Source organism: Psammomys obesus, unplaced genomic scaffold (genome assembly GCF_907164565.1).
Source record: "Psammomys obesus unplaced genomic scaffold, mPsaObe1.curated_primary_1811, whole genome shotgun sequence".
In the NCBI taxonomy this organism is placed as follows: Eukaryota; Metazoa; Chordata; class Mammalia; order Rodentia; family Muridae; genus Psammomys; species Psammomys obesus.
This window is the reverse complement of record NW_026585690.1, coordinates 4890424-4903269: the sequence shown is the minus strand read 5'-3', so window position 1 is coordinate 4903269 and position 12846 is coordinate 4890424. Positions and strand designations below refer to the sequence as shown.

Genomic DNA, 12846 nt, shown 5'->3' with positions numbered 1-12846 from the left:
ACATATATCTGGACATAGGGATCTTTTATATGACTGTATCTCCAACCAAGGGGCATGTATGGATATAACCTAGAACCCCTGCTCAGATGTACCTCATGGTAGCTCGATATCCAAGTGGGTACCCTAGTAAGGGGAACAGGGACTATTTCTGACAGGAACTCAATGGCTGGCTCTTTGACCTTCTGCCACCATCCCCTCAAGGAAGGAGCAGCCCTGCTAGGCCACAGAGGAGGACTTTGCAGCCAGTCCTGAAGATACCTGATAAGCTAGGATCAAATGAAAGGGGAGGAGTTCCTCCCCTATAGTGGACTAAGAAGCCTTAAAATACAACCATATTTCAGCAAAAAGCTTGATCCTGCCTGCATTCAATAATAAAGATGGGCTGCCATCATACAAAGGTCCTGTCAGGTATCTAACCCAAATCTTTCTTTGTTCCTGAATATATGTCATTGAACCAAAGGAATTTAATGTTTGATAAATGTACTTACATGGAAGTAAAACTCGTGTCTAAAATTGGGAGTGATAGGGTTATATAAAAGTTCTTTATAGTCATTGACCTTTAGTTTACTTTTCTCACTTACTTAAAAAATAATTGAACTTCTCAGTGAGTGATTTACCCCAAAATGACAGGCCTCAGCAGAATGGTTCACCCCTTGATCAAATTTTTTAACTGCTGGCTGGGAGATACCACAGTGGGTCAAGGAATGGCATGGTAACATTATTGTTCAGTCAGTAAAATTATGTCTCATTCACAATTTCCAAGAATATACTTTATAAATGCAAAGATCCTAAAGGAATTCATAGTTAATACTTTGTTTCCTCACTTTAATAAACAAGATTGTTTTCCTGGCATTTATTTTCTTCTCTAAGCCATTTCAAGACAACCCACCCAATATTATGTTCGATTCAGTGTAGGTCTAAATGGCTAATTTGAAAGGCATCAGGTGACACCTTTCCATTGGTCTGCTGTTGTTCAGAAAAAAATTTTTAAAACCACAAAATAGTATATGTCATAGTATTCTTTCCAAAGAAAAGAGAATCCTAGTCCTTGTGATTAATTTCAACTCTTTGGAAAAAATCTATGATGCATATAGATCTAACAATTTAAAAATAGTATTTATATTCCCAAAACAGAAATATTACATCAGCTTGTTTTCAGAATTTTATTTCATCTTACAGAAAATAGACATTTATAAGAAAAAAAAATGTTCATTTGTAAAAAAAAACTAAAACATCAATCATTTACCTTGCTGGTGTGTTTATTCAAGTGAATTCTACTTTGTGGATTGAGACACATTTCTAAGAAGCAGCTTGCAGTCAACTCAGAATGGTTAACCCATAATTAAGCAATAGCCTGACAACAGGCTGTCAATTCACAGTTAAGCTGGTCTCAGAGTTAAAGTTCTGACATCAAAAAGCCATTTTCCTCCCATTGTCATTTTTCATAAATCACCTCAAACTTGTGTGGGTTATTTTTTGTTAAAATATGTATTTCAGTCAGAAATTATCAATATTATTTCATAAGGACATGAATAGGTACCAGTTGTACAGAAACAGCAACATACATTGTTTAAAAGGTGAGTCATACATTTAATGATTTCAGAAATAATATTTTTTCTTTCTTTAAAATAATTTCCTCTTCTATTTCTGTACCTGAACTTTATCCTGCTACCCTTCTCTGTGTGACCTTTCCTCTTTTCTACAAAGAATGCTGATAATTTTTGTTGAGTTCTCGCTTTTTCTGTTTTGGTGTGGGTTTGAGTAAAGTGGCTGAAAGCAGTTGTCCTTTTATACATTTTTCTGTCAACCCCTAACACTTCAAAGGAGATTCTGAAAAAGGCTATCATACTGTGGTTTTGACTGGGTAGCTTTCACTCTGTTTCTATGAAAAAATGAAGAGTATTCTGCAAATGGAATACACATGAATGACTTGTCAATAAATCTACATTTCTGCTCTATTATTTAAGTTATATACATAAGAAGTTAGCAATAGTATTTTCAAGATCCTTTATAACAATTATGTTCAGTACTTTCCTGTTATCTATAGTACGTAAATTTTATCTTAAAGGTCTTTAAACCTCAAAGCATATGTAAAAATATTTCTATGACAAGTAATATTAAAAGACTTTAAATTATTTACAGTATAAATTAGGCATAGTATCAATACAGACATTATCATTCCTTCATTTTGGAACAACTTAGAAAATGACATAAATTTTTTATTTCATACATTTGAAATCTGTTAATATCAAAATAAAAAGTACAACCTGTCCAGATGATCCTTCAAATGGCAGTTTAGTTCTCTTCAAATGGCAGCACAAGGCTTAAGCTGTAAAAACAAAAATGAGAACTGTTTGTATACTTGGCAGGTTTTTTTGTGCGCTTTTCTTCTGTCAGCCAAGGAAGGAGGCAGAGACTAATTTGTAGAGCTGAGCTATGATGCAATGGGTGGAGAGAGATACCTGCATTTGCATTTAGTCATAAGGTCAAGTTCATTCTCTCAGAGATATAGATGGCCTCTGCTCCTGTTTGTTTTCCCCCTTTGGCTAATACATCAGTCTTAAACTACCCATTCATTATATCATTCATTGAATTGCACATTCATAATGGAGAGAGGAGTGAACAAGGAGCTGAGAGGAGAACTAGAGGAAATCAGAATCTAGTATAGGATAAGAATATCTCTCACTCATTGATGAATAATAACAAGGAGAACCGTGATAGTGCAAAAAGAAATAAGCTTAAAGGAGTGATGTGAAAAACTAACAAGGAAGAATTTAAAATAATTGTGGTCATGGAAAAAGAAAACAACAGAAGGAATGTTTGTAGCACTTAATTATGTCCTAGCACGACAACAGAGAAGTGCATTCTATTTAAAACTGTAGCCCATACAACTTAAGAAATCAGGAAGCAGAAGAGTTCATTCTCCTCAAGGAAGAGCACACCAATTGTTTTCTCAATACCAAACAGTCAGCCCTGTAAACATTCATACAAGGAACATTATATAGATTGAAAGGATATATTGGGATTATATATGTTTACATATATATGAATGCAATAGAACTTAGTGGATAAAGAGGCCATGAATTTGAAAGGAATCTGTATGAGAGCATTTGAAGGAGGAAAAGGGAAGGTAGAAATGTTATAAATTTGCAGTTTACTTTAAATTTCATAAACAGTAATGAATATATAATGTCATAAATCCACAGTTACAGAAGCTCTTATTGTAGTTTCGCCTTCTAAAAACTCCTTTCCCTCAATCCAGAAGGCCTGCCTCCTCTCTTCTGAGCACCTAGCACCAGTGATTCTTATAATTCTGAAGATTTACTCATTCCAAAATGTTCCTTGGTTGAAGTAAAATAGTACGTAGCATTCAAATATCAGCTTCTTTTACTAAGTCAAACTATTTATTTCCTTTTGGTGACTGGATGACTCCTTTCTATTATTAAACAATATGCTTTGTTTATATATATTCTGTTTCCTTTCTGTTAAAATTTCTCTTGTGCAATTTTTGGAAATAGATTAGGTATAAACTTTCATGCTCAAGTTTACGTTGTTGTTTTTGTTTTTGTTTGTTTCTTTGTTTTGAGACAGGGTTTCTCTGTGTATCCTTGGCTGTCCTGGACTCACTTTGGAGACCAGGCTAGCCTCAAACTCACAGAGATATGTCTACCTCTGCCTCCCCAAGTGCTGGGATTATATTAGTGCCACCATGCCTGGCTCCATGCTCAAGTTGTTATGGAGATAGTTTTTGTTAGATTTGTGTCAACACCTCTGTATATTAAGTTTGGGCTCTATTGTTACACAGTATACATTTTTAAGAAGTTGACAAACCATTCTTCAAAATAGTGTCACCATCATGAATTATAACCAGTTACGAACAAAGTTCCAGTTGATCTACATTCTGGTCAGCATTTTGTATTTTCTGATTGCTACAGAGATATTATATTAGCTCATGCTGACTAGACTATCCATTGTGATTTTTTCTATCAGAGAAATACAGGAGGATTCAAATAAGAAGACTGAAAATTTGGGGTCAGGATGTCTTTCTCAAGCTACATCTTATGCCAAGCTGGCTAGGTTCAAATAGAAAGGGAGGAGGACCTCACTTATCAGTGGACTAGGGAAAGGGCACAGGGGGAGAAGAGGAAGGGAGGGTGGAATTGGAAAGAGATGAGGGAGGGGGACACAGCTGGGATACAAATTGAATAAATTGTAATAAGTAATAATAAAAATTTTAAAAATAAAGTTAAATGAAGTTCATGCAAAAAAAAAAAGAAACAATGAAAAAAAGAAATACAACAGAAGGAATCTTATATAAAACTTTCTGAAGAAAAATAAAACAGAAACAACTGAAAATCATCATATGTTGAGAAAAAATCAGCAAGAAGCTAATCTAGAAATAATACAAAAGGAAACACCTGACATCTCAAGTTTGTCAGAGACTGATCACACAGTGGCCTTAGGACTGCTAACCATAACCTTTGGGGCAGGGAGGGAAGTCTATACCTCAAGATCCAAACTGAAGTTCCCTCAAGGCCCTGGACCCAGGCAACTGGCCATGACAACATGTTCTGGTTTTAGACAAGGAACTAGTTACTTCTCCATATGTCTGGGCCTAAGGGAAAGCCTTGGCTTTCACTGATTCTGACTCTCATGAGCTCACCCAGCCAAATTAGGACCAATCTAAAACAAATATGTTGGTATAATGTTCTTGTGGAAGGTACACAATTTACCCTTGTTCCTTTGAATGCTGATTCCTCTAACCCACTCTCTGGTTTCAATTAGGACATTGCATTGTGATGTTTATTCTAAGCATCACTTGTCTCAAGTTTGTGTAAACATGCCACCATTTGTTCTCTGTACTGTCAATAAAAAAAAAAAAACATAAAACAAAAAAAAAAACAAAAAAAAAAAAAACAGCCACAATGCTAAGCAGTGGAGAGAATAGGGTGGGTTATCTTGGTGTGGAGGCCAGGAGAAGGAAGGAGTGGGAGGGGATGGAGAGAAAGATAAGCAGGAGAGGACTTGGAACCATAGAGAGAGATAACAGGACCTAAGATATGACTAAAAACAAGTATAATGTGGGCAATCTGAAAGGGAAGAAACTAAGCAGGCTTGTAGGTTTAGGATGGAGTAACTATTGCCCAGCATTGTGCTCTAGGGTAGCTAAATAAATCCTAGTCTCTGTGAGGTGATTTGGGTATACAGTTGGTTTAGGAATAATTGCTGTTTAACTAAAAGATAAATCAATAGTAAATATTAATAACAGAACACAAATAAGTGAGATAAATTCATAGTATCATTCTAATACTCTTAGCATTTCTATCTCCAAGTGTTGAGAATAAGTTATAATTCCTACAACTAATTATTTCCCCAAATCTTAGACCCTATGATGCCTAGGGTCAGGGACAAACTGAAGATATTTAACTATTTGAGTAGCTAATAAAAGTTCTGATACTCTGTAAGTATACAGAGCATTTATTTCTACTTTAGAGGAACCCCATTTTCTATTATTTTAGCCATCATTTAGAAAGTTATTTTCTTTATATCTCTTTTTTTAACATTTTTATTGAAAATAGATTCTTCTCTCATACATCATGATTGCAATGTCCCCTTCCTCGACTCCTTCAAGCTATCCTCACCTCTCTTCTCCCTAAGATCTTTTCCAACCTCTTCTTCCTCACCAGAAAAGAGCAGATCTCCAAGAGACTACAGCCAAGTAAGACAAAAGGAGATACAATAAGACAAGACAAAGGACCTCATATTGAGTCTGGACAATGCAATTCAATAGAAGGAAAAGAGTACCAAGAGCAAAAGTCTCAGCGATACATCTGCTCCCACTGCTAGTAGTCCCACAAAACCACCAAGACAACAGCCATAACATGAATGCAGAGGATCTTATATAGACCCATGCAGATCCTGTGCTTGCTGCTTCAGTCTCTGTGAGCCATGTGAGCCCTGCTTAAGTGATTAATCAATAAAATAATGCACTATATAAGCAAACTGAAAGTTTAAACACCACATGGTTATATCATTTGATTGAGAAAAGGCCTTTGATACAATCCAACACCCCTGCATGATAAAAGTTCTAGAAAGATTAAAGATAGAAGGGACATATCTAGACATAATAAAGGCAATTTATTGAAAGCATATTGCCAACATCAAATTAAATGGAAACTCAAAATAGTTCCACCAAAACCAGAAACAAGGCAAGGTTTCTGTCCTCTCCTTATCTATTCACCATATTACTTAAAGTTTTAGCTAAAGTATCACATCTCAAGGAAATTAAGGGAATAAAAATTAGAAAGAAAGAATTATTTTTACTTAAAGATGATAAGATAGTTTACACTAGTAATCCTAAAATTTCCATTAGGGAACTCCTACAGCTGATTAGCACTTTCATCAAAGTGGATGGATAAAAGATTAACCATTCCTCCCACAAAGGAATCAATAGACCTTCCATGTACAAATGACAGACTGAGAAAGAAATCAGGGAAACAGCACCTTTCACAATAGGCCCTGATAATACAAATTATCTCCGGGTAACCCTAACCAAGCAAGTGAAAGAACTGTGTGATATACTTCAAGTCTTTGAAGAAACAAATTGAACAAGTTATCAGAAGATGGAAAGATCTTCAATGCTCATGGATTGGTAGGATTAACATAGTGAAAATGGCCATATTACCAAAAATAATCTATAGATGTAGTGCAATTCTCATCAAAATTCCAACACAATTCTTTACAGACCACAAAAAAGCAATCACAACATATTATAAAAAATAAAATTAAAAAAAAAAAACAACAGGGTAGCTAAAATAATCCTGTACAATAGTCCTGATGCAACTTAATGTGCTTGGGTGGATTGCTAGGGGGTGCTCCCTTTCCTGAAGAGTAGGTGTAATAGGGGAAGGGTGAGGGAAGAAGGAAGGAGGGAAGAAAGGTAGAACTGGGCAGATTGGAGGACTTCTGGAGGTATCATCATCCTTGATATCAAGCTGTACTACAGAACAACAGTAATAAAAACTGCATGATATTGACATAAAAACAGACATATTGATCAATTAAATTGAACACCCGGACATAAACCTACACCTATGTGAACACTTGATTTCTGATAAAGAAGCCAGAAATAGACACTAGAAAAAAAAAGTATCTTCAACAAACTGGCTGTCTACATACAGAAGAATACAACATATTTATCAACTGAAGTTTGATTGGATTAAAAACCTCAACATAAATCTAGTTACACTGAGCCTGAGAGAGGAGAAAGTAGGGATAGCCTTGAATGCATTGACACAGGAGAAGAGTTTCTGAACAAAACACCAATGGAGTTAGCAAGATTTTGTTTGTTGTTGTTGCCAAATTCATCAAGGATATTAAAATATTAAGCTTGCCTGATACTAGGACTTTTTAAATGTTACAGTCAGGAGCAGTATAAGATTTATTTTAGCTTTTTGTTCTTTCAAGCTGTGAGGCTATAATATCTTTAACTCTTTAACTTTTGAGACCTTTGGAATGGAGCTCCAGACTTCCAACCCTTGTCCCCAAAAAAATTGTCCCTGTAGCCAAAATAATGTAAGCTAAGATGAACTAGATGGTATCAGCATTCAAAACACAGGCAGTGGGGTCAGAAAGGAATGAGGTCAGAAGTCACCTTAGAATCCCTCTCTTCTCACCTTTAAAACAGTGTCTTTCTGGACATTTTCTAAGGCATGAACTAGAAATTGTAAAGAGCATATGTAAGAAATGTTTTGGAGTCCTTTCTGTCACTATCTCTGGAGGAATGAGGTCTGGGAATTGAAGAAAGAAAAAAATGGAAAGGAAGACCAGGATATAAGAATAAATACCAGAAACATTATAAATCCTCTGGGCACTGAGTTCACCTGTACACTTACAGACACCAGTGAACTTTGACAATTGTGTATGTGCCAACATCTTAACTAGTCATTTGACTGCTGCCTTTTTTATAATGCCTTCATCTTTGTCATTTTTTTTACCTGCAATGAGGCATTCCCAGCAGTGACATGAATAAAATAAAATCATTCAACTCCAAAAAAATGATAAAGGTGTTCTACTTGCTGCAGTATAGAATTTTCAGGCAAGTTCTCCTTGTACCAGAAGGTACTTTATAAGCTTCTTTCCAAAAGAGGAAAGCACGAATTGTCCCATACAGCTATGATACTTATAAACAATAATGACCAGCATGGCATGATAACCCTAAGAGTGCAATAGTGGCACACATACTTTGAGGTTAACCAATAGCTCCCTGATTTGGACTTAAGGCTCTCTCAAGAAGAGTATTCTTTTTAATAGACACCTACCAAGCTTCCTGGGGCTAGTGAAGTGGTGGAGAACCACAACTTCTGCTTTACTAAACCAGTGTAACACCCAGCTGTATTCTATGTATTTGTCCATATACCCACAGATAAGTGCAGTCCTCACCCCTCATTTTGTTGCATCTAAGAAACACACCTATGCAACAAAGATAAACACTACCTCAGAGTAAAGGGCTGGAAAAATGTCTTTCAAGCAAATGGTTCCAGAAAACAAGCAGGAGTAGCCATCCTAATATCTAATAAAATAGACTTTCAACCCAAGTTAATCAAAAAAGATAAGGACGGCCACTATATTCTCATCAAAGGAAAAATCCACCAAGAGGACATCACAATTTTGAATATCTATGCCCCAAATACAAGAGCACCTACATTCGTAAATGAAACAATATTAAAGCTTAAATCACACATTGATCCTAAAACCCTAATAGTGGGAGACTTCAACACTCCACTCTCACCAAGGGACAGATCAACTAGACAGAAAACAAATAGGGAAATAAAAACACTTACAGAGACCCTAAATCAAATGGACTTAATAGACGTCTACAGATCTTTTCATCCAAACTCAAAAGAGTATAACTTCTTTTCAGCACCACATGGAACGTTCTCCAAAATAGATCATATAGTTGGTCATAAAGAAAGCCTCAACAGATACAAAAAGATTGAAATAATCCCTTGTATTCTATCTGACCACCATGGACTTAAGCTGGACCTCCACAACAACAGAAATAACAAACTGCCTACACGTACATGGAAACTGAACAACCTGATACTCAACGACAGCTGGGTTAAGGAAGAAATAAAGAAAGAAATTAAAGACTTCCTAGAATTCAATGAAAATGAAGGCACAACATACCCAAATTTATGGGACACACTGAAAGCAGTGCTCAGGGGAAAATTTATAGCACTAAGTGCCTGCAAGAAGAAATTCGTAACAGCACATACAAACAACTTAATGGCCCAACTGAAAACCCTAGAAAAAAAAGAAGCAGATACACCCAAGAGGAGCAGAAGGCTGGAAATAATCAAACTCAGGGCTGAAATCAATCAATTAGAAACAAATAAAACTATTCAAAGAATCAATGAAACAAAAAGCTGGTTCTTTGAGAAAATCAACAAGATAGACAAACCCTTAGCCAAACTAACTAAAAAGCAGAGAGAATCTATCCAAATCAACAAAATCAGAGATGAAAAGGGTGACATAACTACAGACACAGAGGAAATTCAAACAATCATTAGGTCATACTACAAAAGCCTATATGCCACAAAATTTGAAAATCTAAATGAAATGGACAATTTTCTTGATAGATTCCATCTTCCAACATTAAGTCAAGATCAGGTAGAAAGACTGAACAGCCCTATATCCCCCAAGGAAATTGAAGCAGTCATTCACAGTCTCCCCTCCAAAAAAAGCCCTGGGCCAGATGGTTTCAGCGCGGAATTTTATTTTTAATAACTAGAGTTTTTTCATTTTGTATCCCAGCTGTAGCCCCTTCAGGTCTGCATAGGACCTGAAAGAGATCCATAATAATAGATATGTTAATGTGGAAGAGGGAAGATCAGGAGGCCTTAATCCCTACACAAAGAACTACAGACTACTAAGAAATGCTGAGACTGGGAGAAACAGTCTTCTCCAGGGAAGAGCATGGCAACTGATTACCTCATACCAAGTTATCATCCCTGAAAGCATACATACAAGTAATATTTTACAGACTGAACAGCCTGTACTTTCATATTTATACACTCACACACACAAAACAACAATTTAAAAAAAAAGCGGCCATTAATTGAAAAGAAATTAAGGGTGAAAGAAATGAGAGTAAGGGTAGGGTAAGGAGAGAAAAATCTGATTATAATCTCAAAAATCTCTCAAATATCCAATCAACATTTACCTCATTTGTAAAAACAAACAATAGCAATCTCATTGATAGACAAATTTTGCTTTCATTTTAATGGATGATAAATTTATATGCACAGCAAGAAATTCCTTTTCAACAAATTCCATTAGAATCTACTATCAGTAAACTTTTGCTTTGTGTATCTATTTTATTTTCCAGTATACATGTGATAGAGTGAAAATATCTCTGACTAAAAAAAAAATAATGTGTAAAAACAGTTTAAGCAGGGAGTTAGTACACTGTTAATAATAGATACCAAATAAAAAAAATGTGATCACGAAGGTGTAAGCGTGAATAAAATCTAACATTTCAGAAAGAAGTCCTGCAAAGTAATACCAGATGATGAGGAAGCGTAGAATACAGCTGAAATGGCACGACCACCATGGAAAAGAATGTACAGGCATTTTGTAAAAGTTTCAACTCCATCCTAGTTTAGCAAGATTCCACAGCTGACACTCCACAGCCCCGAGGTCCTGCAGCTCTCTAAGACACAAGCCAGGGATCTGGGATAGGTAATAAAGATTAGCGGCAGCAACATTACAGGGTAGAACAGACTGACCTCTAAATTTCAAACTTCTTGCCACATCCTTAGTGCAGAGATCATGCACATGATCACCACATTTTCTAGCTACCCAGCTCCTATAGCATTTTTAATTTTTTAAAAAACTATAATAAAATTGTATCATTTACCCCTTCCCTTTCCTCCTTTCAAACCATGCCACATATGGTCCCATACACTTCCAAATTCATGGCCTCTTTAACAATAATTATTGTTGAATAGATATGTGTATATATTCATAAATATATATTTATACATATGTATGATTTGTGTGTAAGTGTGTGTAATGTCATCTCCAATATCCTTAGGAGACACTTTCTCACAGCAAAATCCTGATCCTCTTGCTATGACACTTCTGCCCCTCTGAAGCAATGGTCCCTGAACCTTAGCTATAAAAGTTGTGCTGTACTGGTGTCATTTAGGACAGGGCTCCACAACTCTGCACTTTGGTAAGTAGTTGGTTTCTGTAATAGTCTCCATAGTTTTTCACAACAGGGAATCTGCAACCCAAACTTTTGTGCAGACATGTATCAGAGCTGACAATGCACCAGTAAATCTCCAGAGTGCTAGTCAAGCAAATATTATTTTTTTTTAATCTGGCAAATCTGAAGAAATAACTCTAGATATTAGTAATCACGGAGGAAATGGTTCCTCCACCAAATGTTCAAAATGAATTTCAGACACATGACCATAGAAGAAGGAAGGGCTCTTAGAGAAGAGCCTTCAAGCACAGAGATATTGAAAGGACCCTTAACCAAGAGAAGCATCATAAGGGGGTTGAAAATGATATCCTTGGATTCAGCTATATTCAGGACTCCCCTGATATGAACATCTTCCTCTTTGCTACTGTATGGGACACTTTCCTATACTACAGTACAGAGTCACTGAAGGTTCTATTCTCTATGCCTGACAGTCATTTTTGCTATGAAATATCCCTTTCTTCAGTGACATAACAGCACATTAAAGATTGCATTTAGTTCACTGATAGATCCTCTGTTGTAGGGCATCAGAGTATCCTGTGTGTTGCAGCAGGACAGTGTGGAAGCATAAACAAGTGGAATTATCACCACTGCATAATTGCTCTCAAGAGAGTATCTTCTTGGGAAGGTATTCTCATGGTACATCTCAAGGTGATCTCATGGTGGTGTTTTGTTCTTCTTTGCTTGATAAATTTAAATATGGAATGTATTTTACATAGAAAAAACACTGTTTTGAAGGAAGAGATTTTATAAGCTGAAAGTTTTCACCTTTTCCTTATGTTCAAAACAAATAATTCTATTATGGCATTATTTAATGTAAACTGTATTGTTATATATAAAATATGAGTTTTGGACATTTTAAAGGCTCATATAATGACATACGTTCTATGAGTTGATAAAAGTTTAAAAGATTGCTCTTACTATTTCCCACTTCTTACATAAAATTCCATTCACTCTGCCTGTCAGTTGGCCATCAGGTTTAGCATCTGAAATAAGGAGAGGAGGACCTCCCCTATCAGTGGACTTGAGGAGGGGCATGCATGCAGAAAGTAGGGGAGGGTGGGACCGGGAGGGGACGAAGGAGGGGCTTATGGGGGGATACACAATGATCAAAGTGTAATTAATAAAAGTCTAAAAAAAAAAGATTGCAATCAGGGAATGGTCCGAAAATAAACTATGGCTCTTTACACATGTAATGAAAAGGATAGTTCCATAGGATGGTAAAAATATTTCTCTATGTCATAATACTACATGTCTGTCCTTTAAAACTGTACAACAAAAGCAAACCTTTCTGTTTCTTTCTTTAGGGTATGACATTGCATCACTGGTAAAATTAACTAAAAGAAGAACTATAAATAAGAATTAGTAAATGCTTCCTTGGCATTTAAGGAACAGGCATATAAGGTCAGATGGCATAGGTAAGGATATGGGTAACATTTCTGGGAGTGATGTGCTGAGTGTTACTGCTAATTGGACTCTTCAGAGTGAAAACTTTTGAATAAGTAAGCCATGTCTCAAGAAGGCGTATTTCAAGTAGCCAGTAAAAGAGGATTACTGAAAATATTTAAATTACAAGG

At 35.9% G+C, this 12846-nt stretch overlaps 1 protein-coding gene across 6 annotated transcripts in view; it reads right to left on the bottom strand.

Moving 5' to 3' along the window:
* Window positions 1–12846, bottom strand: part of LOC129668244 (sulfotransferase 1E1-like) — a 46518-nt gene that overhangs the window by 22541 nt on the left and 11131 nt on the right. For all 6 annotated transcript variants that reach the window (XM_055596173.1, XM_055596181.1, XM_055596190.1 and 3 more), the window contains one exon: window positions 2268–2329. The gene's annotated coding sequence lies outside the window, so the exon portion shown is untranslated. The remainder of the gene's footprint in view (window positions 1–2267; window positions 2330–12846) is intronic.